A 12,589-nucleotide genomic window follows, 5' to 3' on the forward strand; every position below is an offset into this window, starting at 1 on the left:
GGACCTCACAAGTCATCAATTCCATGTCCCCTCCACATCACCATGTGAAATGTGAATCTCCTCAACAATAACCCCAACTAGGTCAGGAACTAAATACATCTCATGGTGTCCCATTGAACTTGAACAGGTTAGGTTGTTAAAACTTAAGGTCCTATCCTGAAGAAAAGCTTGTTCTTCTAATGTACAATATTACTCTTCTCTTCTGTTAAAGACTGATTCAGTAAAGAGTCAGTTTCTATACCATTTTAGTAGTAGGTATTTTTAGAGGTCAGTGAAATATTACTGTGAAGTTGAAAATAATGACTCAATTCCTCATCTCCTTCACTAGAAGAGCTGCATATTAAGACTTATCTTCCTGAGAAGAGAGATGAGGTAGAATTAGATATTCATAATAATTCTGTGAATTCTCAAGTACTTCATTTTTTCTATTTAAATAGCATTTGGGTCACCTCCAGCAGTCTAATACCCTTTGCTATGTGTCACTCTTGGTCAGGACCAAGGCAAAGAGGGCCAGGGACCAGGGTCTCAGATCAGGCAGGTGAATGACGGGTTTAAAGCGTAACTTTCAGCTATAAGATGAATAAAGTCTGAGGACCTAATGCAAAACATGTTGACTATAGTTGACAACACTGTATTGAATAATTGAAATTTGCTGAGAGTAGAATTTAAATGTTATCTCTGAAAAAAAAGATACTTTTATTAAAAAAAATCTGAATTATAGTGTGGAAACACAATCAAGTAAGATACAGAGTAACTGCTCACCAGCTGAGCAGGAATCAGAGACATAAAAGTCTGATCAGATTCATATAAGAAGCAGAGATGGTGAAAGCATTTGGGGGACAAACTGAAAGAAGAAAATAAATGACTGACATTGAGACTTAGTGATGCTCAGGATAGTTTCATGGTGTGGTTGTACCAGTGCCCACGTAGAAGGCCAAAGCCTGCCTTTGGTGCTGTCACTCAACAGGTAACATCTTGTTCTAGATGCCTGGATCTGCTAACGTGCCAAAGAACAGGACAAAGCCCTTCTCAAAACACATTTAATTGTAGAAAGGGTATTAGATTTTAATTTGCAAGACCTAGGTCTAAGTTCCAGTTCCACAACCGTTTAGATGTGTATTTGGAGCAAATCACCTAACCTCTCTGCACCTGTTTCTTCCTCTAGGTGACGACAACGATATTCACTTTACAAAGTCCTTTTAGGCATCAAATCAATTAAGGGGGCTTTGAGCACTGGAAAGCATTCTATAGTTATTAAAGCTAGGTTTTCCTGAAAGGAATACATCTTGCAGACTCTAAAAAGAAACATCCAGCCACTTATTCCACAGATGTCAGCTGCATACAGAAAACAAAGTCAAGAGCGTCTATTTTCCTGTTCAGTTCTGTTCAAGGATTCCATGTCATGTTTTTTCAGCTGCTAATAATGGAAATTTCTGCCAAATATGTAATAATGATAATATTAACTCTAAACTTTTTCTGACTGCCACTTTAGCACCAAACCAGCACAGAGCCAAGTGGTACACATCTTTCTGGAACTTATCTGTGTGATATCACTTCATTTTATCCCAGACTTTCCTATATAGATCTTCCTGATCTGTTTTGTAATATTATAGAAAAGAGAGAAAATTTTCCTTTTTTCAAATGAAGTTTATTTTTTAGAAGTTTTAGATTTACAGAAAATTTGTAAAGATACTTCAGAGAGTTCCAATCTACCCACACCCAGTTTCCTGCTATTAACATCTTATATTAGTATGGTATATTTGTTGCAGTTAATGAGCCAATATTAAAACATTATTATTAACTAAAGCCCATGATTTATTTAGTTTTCCTCTGAAGTCCTTTCTTCTGTTCCAGGATCCCATCCAGGATACCACAGTACGTCTAGTTGTCAGGTCTCCTTAGGCTCCTCTTAGCTGTAACAGTTTTTCAGACTTTCCCTGTTTTTGATGACCTTGACAGTTTTGAGTGGTACTGGTCAGGTATTTTGTAGAATGCCCCTTAGTTGGAATTTGTCTGATATTTTTCTCATGGTTGGACTGGGATTATGAGTTTTGGAGAGGAAGACCACAGAGGTAAACCACCATTTTCCTCACGTCATATTAAAGGTGCCTACCATCAACATGACTTATTACTGTTGTTGTTAACCTTGATCACCCGGCTGAGTTGGTGTTTGTCGGGTTTCTGCATTGTAAAGTTATGTTTTATTCCCCCCTTTTGTACTGTACTTGTCTGAAGGAAGGTGCTATGTGCAGGCTACACAGACACACATAAGGAGTGGGGAGTTATACTCCACTTCCTTGACGGTTGAGTATCTAACCTAAACTATTTGGAATCCTTCCGCATGGGAGGTATTTCCCTTTCACCCCATTTATTTGTTTATTCTATTATTTACATCAGTATGGACTCATGAACATTTATTTCCTACTTTGGATTATAATCCAATTCTACTTTATTTGATTTTTGGCCCAAATTGTTCCAGCTCTGGCAGCTCTTTTAGTTGGCCCCTATATCCCTTTGTAATATCTCCCTCATTACAGGATTTTGTCTTGGTTTGGTTTTTGGTTTTTGAACCTTCTGCCACTGTAAGATACTCTAGGCTCATCTTGTCTATTTCCTGACCCCAGAATCAGCCATTTCTCCAAGGAGTCCTGGCTCCTTTTATTGGAGAATGGTGTTAGAAACCAAGATCTGGGCACCAGATGTGCTTGTTGCTACTGGGGTGTTGTTGCTTCTGGGACCCTCAGCTGACAGAACAAGGGACTATATATGTGTATACTAACTCATGTTTTTATACATATCTAAAAATATATCAATATATAGCCATCTGTATCTATATTAAGCTAAACATGGGTTCATACTGATGTCTCTAACCCTAATCACATGGATCATTGTGGGCTCCTCTTGCTTATCTTTAAACTTCCACTCTAACAGTGAGAAACCTGGTTCTCACTATCTGCTATCCATTTATTTAATTGCTCAATTCCAATATATATGTATAGTAGTTTCAGAATTATTAACCCACACCCCTGTGGGAAACAACTTTACCAACTAGAGTACAGTGCTTATATACTGTTTCTTTTGCCTTTAAATCTTATGGATTCCACTCATACCCTAAATTACTTAGGTCAACACCTTTTTTACCTACCTCCCTTAGTGAGGTTATTTCATACACCATAATACAGTTAGATGCTCTTGTCATAGTCTACATTCCTCCTTGGTATCCCATGATGTCCTAAATGATTTCTTAAAAATTTATGTAAACTAAGTTTCACTCTTTGTACTGTAAAGGTCGTTGGGTTTTGACAAATGCATAGTGCCATGTATCCACAAGTCCAGTATCATACAGAATAGTTTCGCTACCCTAAAACACCCCTTGTGCTTTACATATTCATCACCCTTCCACCAAACTCTTGAACTTTTGGCAAAAGCTGATCATTTTACTATTTCTATAGTGTTGCCACTTCCAGAATGCTATATAGTTGGAATCATGCAGCATATAGCTCTTTTAGATTGGCTTGTTTTACATAGCTGTATGCATTTAAGATATACCCATTTTTTGTGTGTATTTGCCTTGATAGCACATTGCTTATTATGGCTGAATAATATTCCTTTGTATGGATATACTGTTTGTTTATTCATTTACATATTAAAGAATATCTTGGTTGCTTCCAGTTTTTGGTGATTATGAAAAAAGATACTATAAACATTCAGAAACAATCTAGTTTTAGGATATTTCCATCAATTGAAAAAATTCTCTTAACTATTTGCAGTTAATCCCTACTCTCTCCCTAGTCCCAGGAAGTTTTGCCTTTATTAGAAATTATTTATAAATGTAATTATCATTGTCTAATGTGTCTGGCTTCTTTCATTTAGCTTTACGTTTCTGAGGTTCATCTATGTTGTTACATATATCAGTAATCGATTCCTTTTTATTGCTGTGTAATATTCCATTATAAGGATTTACTACATTTTGTTTATGCATTCATCAGTTGATGAATGTTGCCATTTTTTGGTTATTATAAGTAATGCTATTATGACCATTCTCATACAAGTTTTTGTGTGGATTTATGTTCTCATTTTGCTTGGGTAAATATCTAAGACTAAAATTGCTGGTCTGTTTGGTAGGTTTATATTTAATTTTTTAAGAAACTATCAAATTATGTCCCAAATTGATTGTACCATTTTTCTCCTACCAGCAATGTATGAGGGCTCCACATCCTGCCCATCACTTGAAATTTTCAGTCTTTTTGAATTTAGCCAGTCTGGTAGATGTGTAGTGGTATCTTGTGTTTTTAGTTTGCATTCCCTGATGACTAATGGCATTAAGCATATTTTCGTGTGTTTATTAGCCATTTGTAAATCTTTGGAGAAATGTCTAACAGATCATTTCTCATTTTTTTAATTGGGCTATTTTGCAAAAGTTATTTATTCTATATAAAAGTCCTTTATCAGATAATGGTTTGCAAATATTTTCTCCTAGTCGCTGTCTTGTCTTCATTTTCCTAGTGATATCTTGTGAAGACCGAAAGTTTTTGATTTTGATAAAGTCCAATTTATCAAATTTTTAATAGATATGCTTTTCATGTCATATCTAAGACATATTTACTAACCCAAGATCACACAGGTTTTCCTCCTGTGTATTCCTCTAGATATTTTATAGTTTCAGCTCTTAAATTCAAGTCTATCATCCATTTACAGTTAATTTTTTTCTTTGGCAAATAGATATCAAATTGTTTCAGCCCCATTTGTCGAAATGACTGTCTTTCTCCATTGAATTACCTTGGCACATTTGTTGAAAATATATTGACTATATATATGTGGGCTTATTTCTGGACTATTCTGCATCATTGATCTTTATGTCTACCATTATGCCAATATCACACTGCCTTGCCTAATATCACTTTGTGTTGAGCTGTGAAATCAGGTAGTGTAAGTCCTTTAACTTTGTTCTTCTTTTCCAAAATTGTTTTGACTATTCTATGTCCTTTGCATTTACATATGCTTCCCAGGATCAGCCTGTTGATATCTAATAAAAGAAGTCAACTGGGATTTTGGTAGTGATTATTTTGAATCTCTAGATCAATTTGAGGCAAACTGACATCTTAACAATGTCAAATTTTATAATCCATAAACATGATTTACTTCTCATTTATTTAAGTGTTCTTTAACTTCTTTTGGCAATGTATTGTAATTTTCAATATATAGGACATATCATTTTTTAAAAAATTATTCATAAGTATTTTGTTCTTTTTCTTAGATTCCTTAGGATTTTCTACACACAAGGTCATTTCATCTGTGAACAAAATATTTTACTTCTTCCTTTCTAATCAATATGCCTTTAGTTTCTTTTTCTTTCCTTACTTCTCTGACTAGAGCCTCCAGTGCAATGAATTTCCTCAATCTAAGGGAGAAAGAATTTAATCTTTCACCACTAAGTATCATATCAACCGTGGGATTCTTTTATAGATGCCCTTTACTAACTTAAGGAAATTCTCATTTCTTCCTAGTTTGTTGCAAGTTTTTAATATGAATGGGTGTTGGATTTTTTCCAATTCTTTTTCTGTAACTGTTGAGATGATTATATTGGTTTTGTCCTTTATCTTTTTAATATTGTGTATTTCACTGATTGATTTTTGAAACTTACTCTTGCAAAGCTTCTAACTATTGAGTTGTAAATGTTATTCTATATAAAAGCCCTTTATCAGATAGTTTTGCAAATATTTTCTCCCAGTCTCTGTCTTATCTTTTGATTTTTCTCAGCAGTATCTTTTTCATTTATAATCCTTTTCATGCATTGATGGATTTGATTTGCTGATGTTTTGCTAAGGATTTTCATGTTTATACTCATAAAGGTGATTTCATAGTTTTATCTGGTTACCTTTCTCGTGACACCTGTCTTGCTTTGATGTCAGGGTAATACTGTCTTCATTAAATAAGTAGAAAAGTATTCCCTCCTCTATTTTATGTGTTTGTGTAGAATTGGTATTATTTCTTCCTTAAGTGCTTGATAGATTTTACCAGTAAAGTCATTTTGGCCTCAGCTTTTCCATGTGGAAACAGTTTTATATACTAATTCAATTTTTTTACTTGATATAGATCTATTCAGATTTCCTATTCCTTTATAAGTCAGTTTTAGTAATTTGTGTCTTTCTAGAAATTTGTCTATTAATTTGTCAATTAATTTAACTTAGATTTTCTAATTTGTTAGCATAAAGTTGTCCATAATATTTCCCTATAACTATTTTAATTTCTTCATGATCTGTGTTAACGTGCCTCTTTCCTTCCTGATTTTGGTGATTTCCATCTACTTCCATTTTTCCTTGGTCAGACTGGGTAAAGACATCAATTTTGCTGATGTTTTCAAAGAACCAAATTTTAGTGTAATTGAAATTCTCTATTGTTTTGCTGTTTTCTACTTTACGATTTCCATTCAGATATTTATTATTTCATTCCTTCTATTCCCTTGAGGTTTGATTTGCTTTTCTTTTCCTATCTTCTTATGACACAAACTTAGCTTGTTGACTTTGGATCTTTTTTCTTTTTTAATATAAGCATTTATAGCTATAAATTTCCCTCTAAGCACTATTTTGGCTATGTCCCATAAGTTTCTTGTGGGTTTTTTTTGTGTATGTGTATAAGGAAGATTGGCTCTGAGCTAACATCTGTTGCCAATCTTCCTCTTTCTGCTGAGGAAGATTGTCACTGAGCTAACGTCTGTGCCCATCTTCCTCTATTTTCTGCGGGACGCTGCTATAGTTACCTTTATTTGGTTATGTCAAGCTATGGCTTGACGAAGGGTGCTAGGTCCGCACCCAGGATCCAAACCTGCAAACCCCAGGCCACCAAAATAGAGCATGTGAATTCAACCACTACACTACCAGGCCGGCCCCAAGTCTCACAAGTTTTGATACAGTTTTTTCTCATTTTTAATTGGTTCACACTATTTTCTAATTTTTCTTGAGATTTGTTTTTTAACCTATGGATTATTTAAAAGTGTGCTATTTAATTTCCAAATATTTGAGGATTCCAAGATTTCTTTCTGCTACTGATTTCTAATTTAGTTCCATTGTAGCCAGAGAACATATTTTGTATGATTTCAGTCCTATTAAATGTATTAGTATTTGCTTTATGGATTTTGTATATATCAACTTTGTATGTCAGCTAGGCCAAGTTGGTTGGCATTGTTCAATTTTTCCTTACTGATTTGCTTTCTAGTTCTATCAGTTACTGAGAAAGGAATATTTAAACCTCCAAACATAATGGTCAACATGTGTATTTCTACTATCATCTTGTCAGTTTTTGTTCCATGTATTTTGGGGCTCTGTTGAGAAAAACATATATGTTTTTAATTATTATATCTTCCTGCTTCCTTTTTTTTGAGGGGGGGAGGATATTGGCCCTGAGCTAACATCTGTTACCAATCTTCCACTTTTTGCTTGACGAAGATTGTCACTGAGCTAATATCTGTGCCAATCTTTCTCTATTTTTTGTATGTGGGATGCTGCCGCAGTGTGGCTTGACAAGCGGTGTGTAGGTCCATGCCCGGGATCTGAACATGCATACCCTGGGTCACCAAAGCAGAGTGCATGAACTTAACCACTACACCACTGGGCCAACCCCTCTTTCTTCCCTTTTACCATTACTAAATAGCCCTCTTTTTCTCTAAGAATTTTCCTTATCTTAAAGTCAATTTTGTCTGATATTACTGCAGCCACGCCAGTTTTCTTATGGTTACTGTTTGCATAGTATATCTCTCTAAAGGTTGTCCCTTGTAGCATAAACCTACCATAATTAATTTTTGTTTCTTTTTTGTTGGGTATTTCTGTTAAGCATTGTTTTATAGATAGTTTCCCTCCAGATGTTCAATTATTTTCTTACAATAAGAAACTCATTTGGTTACCATCTCTTAAAAAAGAAATGTTTCAAAGTTTGTTCAGTGGTTATATAGACATAGTTGTTATCCTTGGGAAATTATAAACTAATGAAAATAACAATTATTTTTAAAAGAATTGTACTATATGTTTTGTAGTTATCTTATAATTTAACATAATGCTCAAAACAATCCAATGATGTAGGTATTTTTATTCTTTTTACAGATGACTAACCTAAGGATCATAGAGATTAAGTAACTGCTTCAAGCTTACAAAACAAACATTAAATGAAGGAGCTGGGATTTGATCCACCCTGTTAGACTACTCCAAAATGATGCTGTAAAGTTTTTCTTCAATCTCTTCTCTCTCTTTCCTTCCACCCATGCTCTCCTCACTCACACAATTTTTCCTCCCAACATTCTATGCTCCTTTCAGGCACTTAGTGGCTCATAGCACATTATCTGTCTCCTTTTGTCAGGGCCCAGAGATATGATAAACTCATTCACAGTTGTCAATAATTGATTATGGGCTGCCTTATATAAAGGTATGGCCAAGAGTGGAAATTTTGTTCCATCCGTATGTTATCTCATTCTTATACATTATCTCTAATTGGGTTGGTTGAAGATCAGGAAAGGAAACACAAGATAAGACTGAGGAGAGAGGAGCTATTTTTTTGGCTGCTGGTAATGGGGGCGGGGGAGTGGTAGTGCTGACTGCCTGTGTATTCTCAACTAGATCTCCCAAAAGTATCCAGTCCTGTTTGGCTAGGCTGAAGAGCAATATCCCTTTGGGATATAAATTAACATCCATCACATATCATTTCACAACAGTTTCTAGGAGGAGAACCAAAACTGATGTTGAAATTACAGAAAGAATTGGCAACTAGATTGATGGTAGTAAAATCCTTGCGTGAGTAACTAGATAATAATATAGTGAAGGCAAAAGAAGAATTTTGTTTGAATGAGGGTTTATATATATATATATATATATATATATATATATGTTTTAAGTTGTATCTATATATATTCGTATGTAGATATACGTATAGCTTCTCTGTTCTACTTCAAAAGAGCAATCACCTCTTCAGCATAAAATATCTCACTCAGCAGTGATCTCCATCAATGAATCCAGATTGTATTGTATCACCAAAGAATTCAAAAGATATTTTCTCTTTTCTATTCTGTGCCAATAGAAAGAAACACACATGGAGAAGACTGAACTTTAAACTTAGCAGATTTGAACTGCTTGGAGAATTTCATAAATGCTATAAACAATTTGAGATATATATGATGTTATTGCATTTTAATATTTTCCCAGAGCCAGCATCCATTTTTGCTCCTTCAAAGTGATATAATTTTGATCTGTTAGAAATGTTCTTTTTCTCCTGAAAAGAACAAATTTGTCATGGAAACAGCAGTGAATGTAAAAAGTGTGGGCATTTACAATTTCCCAAACTAGTTAGAATTCTCAATTTCTGTCCTTATTTTTTGTAATGATGGGGGAGCACTACGGCTGAGGACAGGATGAAGTGGACGTTCACACCAAGAAGAACAGGTAGAAGATGTTCTAGATGCACATTTCAAGTCTCAGTCTGTATTTCACCAGGTTTGGGCCTATGGTAAAAGACAAAGAGTAAGATGTAGAAACAGAGAAGCGACCGCTGGTGAAAAGATGAGACCTTTCCTGGGATTCTTATGGAGGATATAATATATATGTGTATACATATGCACATATGTGTGTGTACACACACGCAATCTTTTTTCATTGGAAATGTCTTAGGAGTGTCGAAAGTCTTGACATTTGGGCTTGAGTAATCAACAGTAATGCGTATTCTTCTCTATTTGATACCAAAGAAATCCTGTTTACCGTGGGCCCAGGAAAGCTTTTTTTCTCTTTCTCTCCCATCCTTGTGCCCTTTTTGCACATGGCTATTTGGTTGCTGGCCATCCCAAGTGGTTGGCCTGGACAGACCTGTGTGGAGAGGGCAGGCCAGGGGCAGAGATGGGTGTGTGTTTGCTCTATAGCAATTGCCTTTCTCTCATTCCCACCCTAGGGCCATGTTTCCTGGAGTGTAAGATCTGTCAGCTTTTATTCTTATTTCCCAAACCCAACTGGAAAATTTCAATATAAATGCCTCTCACCTTTTTCAAAATGTCTGGAGGGTTATCTGAGGGAATCAGAAGTAAAATTGACCTTCCCAGGGATACTAGGCTCTCAGTGCCTTTCTTAATTCTTTCTAGAATAATAAAATATTAGATAGAAAATCTTCTAGACAAGCATCTTAATTTTGCCAATGAGAATACTGAACGCCAAACAGGCTGAGAGGCTCTGTCAGGGCTCACAGCTGGTTCCACCCAGCTGGGACTTGAATTTGCTTCTCTGGCCTCTCAGGCCAACATTCTTTCCACTCAGCTATGCTCCTTCCTTGATGGGTGTTAACAGAAGAAGTTCTGATGAAAAAGACCTTATATTTTTACGATGGCTGCTTAAAATTTTTTCTTTAGCAGCACACAACATTATGAGTTAGATTTTGCACTAATTAATTTATCTTTTTCCTCATTTTCGACATCAGGAAACTGAAGGGCTGAGTTGCAGCAACATCCACAGAACCCTGACAAGTACAACCAACACTGCTCTTCACAGGAAAAAAGTGCTCAATACAGGCTTCAGACGAAGGAGGAATGCGGCTCAAGCAAGAGCTGTCGCTGCCCATTCACATGGATCCCAAGGGCAGCACAACCCTTCCGACAGTCTAACCCCAAACAACGCCAGATTTGGATTGCCAAAGGCATTCAGAGACGATGGTGCTAAGACTGCCTGACACTAACGCCATGCTTTGATCCTTCAATCAAATCAAGAAGCATTTATTAAGCATCTGTGTGAGGCTCCCTGCAGGGCCTTCTCTTTGTGTCTCTGGCATTCACACTTCCCTGCTTCTCCTCTGTGGCTCTTCATCCCTGCCCAAGAAAACTCCCCAGTGCACATTCTTCTTGCCACTGGTGTTATCATTATCGTAACCAGAGCAGGATCCCTTTTTGGTTCCTCCTAAGATGCTATTCAAAGTCCAGGACAGAACTTTGGGCATGGATCTGGCCTTTATTCCATTGTACAATCTATTCGCTCATTCCTGATTTCACAGGATTCTGTGTGAGGAGCACCCTCGCCAGGAGTAGGAGCTTATAGGGAGAAAATGTCAGCGTGTGTTTTCTTCTTTCAGAATGCAGAGCGAATATTTAGAAGGGTTTTTAGGAAAGCAATTTACAGCCAGTAATTGGAAGTGATGAAGTGTTTTTGCAAGATCAATGTCTCAGATTTCATGTTTATGATTTGCCTAAAAATAGGTTGTTTATTTTAGGCTTGGACTTTGGAAAGAAGAAAAATAAAGTTTTAGACTGATTCTCTTCAAGTTCTCCGTGACATTCTTTACATCATAAAGAAAGCTGTAGGAAGGCAAGATGGAGTTTGTAGCAAAAATGGGATCCAACACTATTTTTCCTTGGTTCATTTACGAGAGTACATTTTCCTAGCCATACACACTATTTCCATTTTATGACTCACTCAGACAATTTATTACGTTTAAAATTACCTTAAATTTTCTTTGCAATGCTTAGGTCAAATATGTATACCATGTATGCAGTTGGAAATTCTTCCTCATAGATACAGCTCATGATATGGATGTTGTATTTGTGTCCTCGTTGCTATGGTGACTAGAAAAGGTTACAGCCAAAGCTCAGAAAACAGAGAGGCTGTGCAATAAAATATCATAACTATGTGTGTGCTTCCGAAAATATTCTTCTCAAATATGGATTAAAAAATCTTAGAACCACTGTCTTAAAATTAATTTTCCATTTCTAGCATGTAGGTTATTACCTAAAAAGAATCTTCTCAAAACAATCTCTTTCGACTCACTCCCTTTCTCTCTAAACTGTAATCTAGTGGCCATTCGTCTCAAAAGGCAGACTATATAAATTATAAGAAACGCTTCAGTTTTTAGATATGGATGAAACAAGCCAATGAGAATGAAGTTGAATGAGTTTGTAGTCTGACTGAAACACACTGTCTTTTCAAATCTCTCCTTTAAATCCATTTATACAGGAATAATGGAATATTTTCCCCAGTTTGTTTAAGAACTTGGTAAATAAACTTGGGCAACACTAGACAGTGCCAAGATGTTAAACATTTATCGGCTGTAAGAATTCACCCTTCTTTTTGTTGGCTGATGGCCCTCGGGTCCCTGACTGACCCTTTTTATTTCCTCATACACTTTATCCTGTGAGGTAAATTTTAAGAGTTTATCCTCAAAAGTGATACTAAATAGGAGTAGAGAATGTAATTCCTGTAAAGCCTAGAGTCATCGCAGAATTGGATAAAAGAGCAATTTTCATATCTATATGTCTTTCCTACTTACATTTTCAAGTGAAAAGGAAATATGGATAAAAAACCTTCATTGAATAATTTTCCTGTCCCCCTTGCCTATTTTACAAGGATATCAGAATGAGTATTAATACATCCTTTGGTCTATAATCCCTGGCTGGATTTTTAATAGCCAACCTAGCACTTAAATTCTCCACAACCCTTTCTATATTTGAAGATATTTCCATGTAGGAAGTATAATAAAAATAAAACCATAGTGATACATTTAAGCATTTGTTTCCTATCTTTAATACCAGCTCATATTTAATATCTAAGAATCAAAACTATCTCAAGCTCAGTAACCT

At 35.7% G+C, this 12,589-nt stretch overlaps 1 long non-coding RNA gene across 2 annotated transcripts in view; it reads left to right on the forward strand.

Moving 5' to 3' along the window:
• The window catches only part of LOC139076457 (uncharacterized), a 71,710-nt gene extending 60,438 nt beyond the window's left edge, over window positions 1-11,272 (forward strand). Inside the window, exons 4-5 of one of the 2 annotated variants that reach the window (XR_011528085.1) lie at window positions 8,097-8,210; window positions 10,444-11,272. This is a non-coding gene — a long non-coding RNA (uncharacterized lncRNA). The remainder of the gene's footprint in view (window positions 1-8,096; window positions 8,211-10,443) is intronic. The other variant, XR_011528084.1, reaches the window with a different exon arrangement.
• The last annotated feature ends 1,317 nt before the right edge of the window (window positions 11,273-12,589 follow it).

Source organism: Equus przewalskii, chromosome 16 (genome assembly GCF_037783145.1).
Source record: "Equus przewalskii isolate Varuska chromosome 16, EquPr2, whole genome shotgun sequence".
NCBI classification, from domain to species: Eukaryota; Metazoa; Chordata; class Mammalia; order Perissodactyla; family Equidae; genus Equus; species Equus przewalskii.